Genomic DNA, 6000 nt, shown 5'->3' with positions numbered 1-6000 from the left:
GTGGGGACCGCGCCCACGTGCCGCCGGAGTTAACTTAATTACGGTCAATTAAGCGTCAATTAACCGAGTGGCATGCGCGCATACGCGCCAGCGACCTTCCGTATCATATACGTATGTACGACTGTATTCGATTAACAAGGCGCAGCATCGATCTCAAGACATCGACATGACTCAATCCGCGCAACAGTCTTTCCTCCCTCAGGAACAAAAAAATGATTGTCCATATTAACGAACGCGACACAATTTTTTGAAAGAACCTCGTGATATAAAAATAATCTCGAAAAACTGATGCAGATAAAACTTTTGGTTGGTTAATTAAAATTTTATATTTATAAAATTATATTAATAAGAATTGTCAATGAAAATTATATTATAGAAATTTTGTTCTATTAAATACCTACACTGATTGTGAGACAAAATTTATTAAATATTAATAAATAGTTTTCTTTTTTTAGTAGAGTCCTAGCGGAATATTTACTTATAGTAAATAAACAGATGGTTCTTGTATCTAATAAATATGTTACATTTAGTAAATATTCCATTAGAATTCAAAGAAATATTTATTAAAATTCAGGCATTAGAAGGACGTAGCGGAGTTCAGTTTCTCCTAAGAAGAAAACTATTTAGCTTATAATAAAAGGCGCAACGTTGGGTTCGAACTTGGAAGACAAAAATAAATTAAAAATGTATACAAAAATTTGTAACTATGTATTATACAGTTTTAATAAGAACAATAAGTAAATTAAGAAATAAGAAAATGTAGTAATATTAATCATTTGTAATTGTAATGTGTTACTATATGGTTAATGTTACTGTATTTTCTTAGTTCACTTATTTTCGTACCTATTCTTATTAGAATTTTATTTTATATATATATATATATATATATATATAATATATAGAATGTATGTATATATAATGTATGTGTGTGTATAGTTGAGACGCTATTTAATTACAAATTCATAGTTACTGATACAAATTTTTTCTCCGAGCGTTATATCTTAGTTAACTATTAGTCAATAATGCTTATTTTTCCTAATAGTTATACACCTAACAGTTACAAAGAAATTAGAGTTAATAGCTAAAGAATAAACTATAAAAATAACTAATAAAAAGTAGCTCTATCTTAGACTAGACAGCGACTAAATAGCAAATAAAAAAATAAAATAAAACCTTATCTCTTCTTTTATTATTAAAAATTAGCAATAATTATAGAAGTGAAAAATTTAAATATGTCACTTCATTATGAACAATTTTTTGTTGTTTAAGTACACTTTTGATCAAATTCTTTCATTCTTTCATAAAAAATTTATCTCGTAACTACCTGATGATTTAGATGTAAGATTTGTATCTTAATTACAGGCAATCACTAGACAAATTTTTTTTATGAAATAAGGCAACTTCAATCTGGATTCACTGACCAATTTCAGATACAGCAACGCCCTCTATTATCATAGTTTTATAGATAGCAATTACATCACAAAAACTGATTATGAATATGCATTAGTAACTATACCCAGTAACGAGTTAGAAAGCTCATCTAATTAGCATTAGCTACTAAGTAATCTTGTATATGTAAAAAAAAAACAAAATTACGCGGAAAGTCAATGCGGCGAAAATTTATTCGCAGCTTCGAATTTGACTTTACTGATGAAAAGTTGATAGTTTTTACTTATATTTTTTGTAAGCTTGTTGGCTAGAAAATATTATCGACTGTCAGTTATACTGATATCACACACTTATCGAAATATTAAAGAATTTATTGAATGTGTATATCTAGTAACGTTCTATCATAATGATACGCTCAAAAAATTCTTGTAATATATATATATACATAAAATCACACGGAAAAAAGGCTGCAGTAAAAGTTTCTGCCCAGCTAATTCTGATTAGCTGAAATTGCATTAGCTACTCTGAATAGCCATAAAATTTACTAATACATATAAAGGATTTGCTGCTGTAGCTAATATAAGAACGTGATAGCAAAATATACATGTCCGTTACAGTCAATTTATTTAGCAACAAGTTGATTGTCATAATTATCGGATATGTCCGTATAAAAAAAAATTGTTTCTATCATAGCTAAATATGGTTCGCTATATTTGTTATCAAATTGTCTGCTACATATAAAAAACATTTGCTGCAATGATCAATACATCGATATAACAGCAAAATGTTTGTTTGTAACAATAATAATATTTAGGCCTCATAGCTAATGTGAATTAGACCACGCAGACTCGATGTTAGGTATCCATAATACTACTAAAATTAGCCACCTAGTTTTTAGCTGTAGCAACTAATCTTTTTTTTTTCTGTGCACATATAAGTATAAATAAACATAATATAATTTAATTGAATTGTGTATTACTTAGAAACATGGCGCGATAGTATTCACTGTCAAGAGTTAATGATCTTTTCTTTTACAGATGGGCATCGATATTGGCAGCATTCGCGAGACGACGAATCACCGTAATAATTAATGACACTCGTCGAATCCTGCGCAAAAAGTTGATCGTTCTGTCGAGAACAGAATGCGGACGCTACACATCGTTCCAGAAATAAAGCTGTCATCGTGTTCGTTTCAAGTACCGCATAACGCGTCTTGAATAATAAAATATGAAAGATAAAAATACGCGCCAATTAGCCGAATTAAGACTCCGGAACAAAGCAGATACCGCGAATAATAACGAGAACAATATCACTGAGGGAACGCTACAAAGAAATCATGGAACGATAAGATACGCGTGAAAACCAATCGATCAATTTAAAGTATTGGATTTAGTTTCTCGATTCATAGCCAACTTTACAAAAATCTACGTTTTCGAAACATATCGAGACTGCCGAAAACTCTCCAAGAAATAACATGTATTTTCTAGTACACACGAAAGTTTCCGAAACCAAAAGAAAAATATTCTGACCGATAAGCAACAAAAATCCAACCGAAAATCAACCATGTGAGTGAACGGTAAATAAACCAAATGGCCGAAATGGCGAAATCCCGCTGTACTCTGGATATTCACGCTCGAAGAGTGCATCAATAAAAATCGTTAATTAATACTTTTAACATAAAATGTTGCAAACGTTGCGAAATAATATATTACCGGATCGAGTCAAAAAGCTGTCCCGTATATATTTCAATAAAAAAAAAAAAAATAAAAAAAAAATGTATAAATAATATATATCGCAGAGAAATCATCTGGCGTAATATTCTGCATTAATATATCCGTGTGTCATATGTGTAATACTATATATAAACAAAATGTAACGTACGCGCGCGGATATGTGCGATTTATAAATATATTTTAAATTTATCCTAAATATTTTACAAACAAGACGTATACATCTGTATCCAACGACGGTGTCAATTAGCAAACACGTCGCGGTCGTGGTCAAGAAACTTAATTCCCGCCGCAGCCTTTGTCCGTGACTCACACTCGTTGCTCCATTTTTTCGCACTCGCCCAACGAGTCTCTCACTCGGAAGGAAACACTCCCGCAGGCGAGGCAAGGCGAGGCGTGACAAGGCGAGAGAGAGAGAGAGAGGAGAGCAAACGCTTTTCCTTATTCATACCGGCCATTATCTCCGACAATGTTGCGCGATAAATACCACCGTGGAACCAATTAAGCGGACCGCGCGCAGCACAGCGCTTTTATCGCCCATCTTTTTTCTTTTTTCATCTTTTTGTCGACGACATGCGCGCCGCTCGATCTCGTGCCACTACCCACGTGCCGATTAATGAGGCGCAACGGGGAGAGGAACCGGAAAGAATTGGCGGTCTGGTTTTCGAGAGAAAGGGGAGAAGGGACGAAAGCGGTGGAGGAAAAAAGCGAGACGCGAGAGAGTGAGAACGAAAGTCGCTAAGATTGTTAAGAGTGCTAAGAGGCGGCCGATGCGACGCGACGCGACGCGACGCGACGATGCTAAAAGCGCCACGCGGCCGCGTGAATAATAATCCGTGATTAATAGAGTGCTAAGCCAACAGCGTGGCGCGCCCGCCGCATGAATGGCCGTAGTACTATTAAGCGCCGGTTATATTACACTTACGTTGATACGAGACGAGCCGTAGAGCCTGGTCGCGCAGTATTGTGTATCGCGGCACGCGGCTAATTTTGTCTGCCCAACGAGATGCCGAAGGTGCACGTCCGACCATTATTTAATCCGTCGTATCGCAACGTATCGCATCACATTGCATCGCCTCACGTCACCTCGCGTCATGTCGCGTGAGTTTGCACGTTGCTCTCCCGATTCGCGAGATATGTGTGTATATGTAGATTATACAGGTAACAAAACGGTCCTTCACCGGTGAAATATCGCGAAAACAAGGTATTTGAGGAAAAAATATTTCATATACCAAAGTTGTAGGGTTTCAATATAAGTGCAAAACATTAAATGATGGACGACACCCATCATTTGATCTTGAACACAAGCGGAAGAGTTTTCAAAGTTAACTTTAAAATTTGTAATGGAAACCCCTCCTCTTTTTATTAAATATTCGTGTAATGTGATCTTTCTAGTGTACGATAAGACTCCTTACGGTTAAGTATTTTTCGAGATGTGAGATTTTGTTCAGATACCTAGCATTAACATTATCCAAGGTGTTCGACTAAAGACTGAAATCTTTTGAATGTTGTTCAAGGTTATAACCTTGATAACAATAGATACAAAATCGAAGCCATTGAGGCCTGCATATTGCACTTATTTTCTATGTAAAAGTCTTAGTTAAAGACTTGTCTTGAATTTTTAACACATCCGAGTGTTAATTCAATGTAATGCGATCGTGTTGTTTGAATATTTTGTGTTAAATTGATGTTCAATTCGTAGTGTTAAAATAATTTAGTAAGTGAACAAATAAATATAAACGATGATTTTTCAAACGTAAATTCTAAGATAAATAAATAAAGTGAGTTAATTTATATTATAAAAATTAATTTTAATAAAGAAATGATTATTTACAATTGTGTTACGTTTTTTGTGTGAATTTTTTTACATAATATTTGTATTACTTTCTATCATTTCGTCTTATGTTAAATTAACCAACTATGTATACTTATTGTATAACAACCTCAGATCATACACAATGCGAGTACATAATCTTTCGCGATTTCGCGTGATCCTGTCACGTTGTTAAGTTAAACAGGCTTTTGAACTACACATAAATTAATAATATTAACCCCCCCTGTGATTAAAATTAATATTTTTTTAAATGATAAATCCAATTGTATCATTTAGGTTTTTATCAGTTAAAGAGAACAGTCACAAAATGAATAAACATTATTCAAAATTTTACTTTCCTATCACAACATATCAACAACAAATAATCTAATATTGAAATACTAGAAACTTAAAATTGAAATGACGTAAAAATTTCAACAACATTAAACGTCGTAGACGAAACAAAATATGTTTAACGTTAACGTCGTTAACACTGATCGATGACGATAGTCGCTAAATTATAACTTGAAGATTGAATATCCAGGAGAGAATGTTATGTTATGTATGCGCCTGTAACACCTAAGCTGCCCGATGCGCCGAATACCGCGGTGTCTCGTCAGGATTACGGCGCGAAGCGCGAATTCAGAGGGAACCAAGAACGTAATTTCGGAGATAGCCGTGACCGCGGTCATCGGTTGGCGGTTCGCCTACGTAATACGTACTACGTATAAGTGGTGAGTAGAGGTATGCGCAAACGGCAAACAAGAAGTAGCTACTGGCTGCTTCCACAGGTGGTCGGGTCACGAACTGACCCCACTCTATCGTTCCATCTCATCGTCTCTCTCTCTCTCTCTCTCTCTCTCTCCTCCCCCCTCTCTCTCTCATTTTTTCTCCTTTTATCTCTTTCTCCTTCCCACTGTCACATTTCTTTCTTCAATCACCTCTCCTTCTCTTCCAGTTATTCCTTCTACGTTCTTCTGTCACTATTCTTTTCTCACGTTTCTGTCTCGATGCACTCATTCGTTTTTCCTTCTGTTCTTTTCTCTTTCTTTGTCCGAAGCTCATTCT

This window comes from Acromyrmex echinatior, chromosome 4 (genome assembly GCF_024713525.1).
Source record: "Acromyrmex echinatior isolate Ae372 chromosome 4, ASM2471352v2, whole genome shotgun sequence".
Lineage (NCBI taxonomy): Eukaryota > Metazoa > Arthropoda > Insecta > Hymenoptera > Formicidae > Acromyrmex > Acromyrmex echinatior.
Note: the sequence above shows the minus strand (reverse complement) of the source record.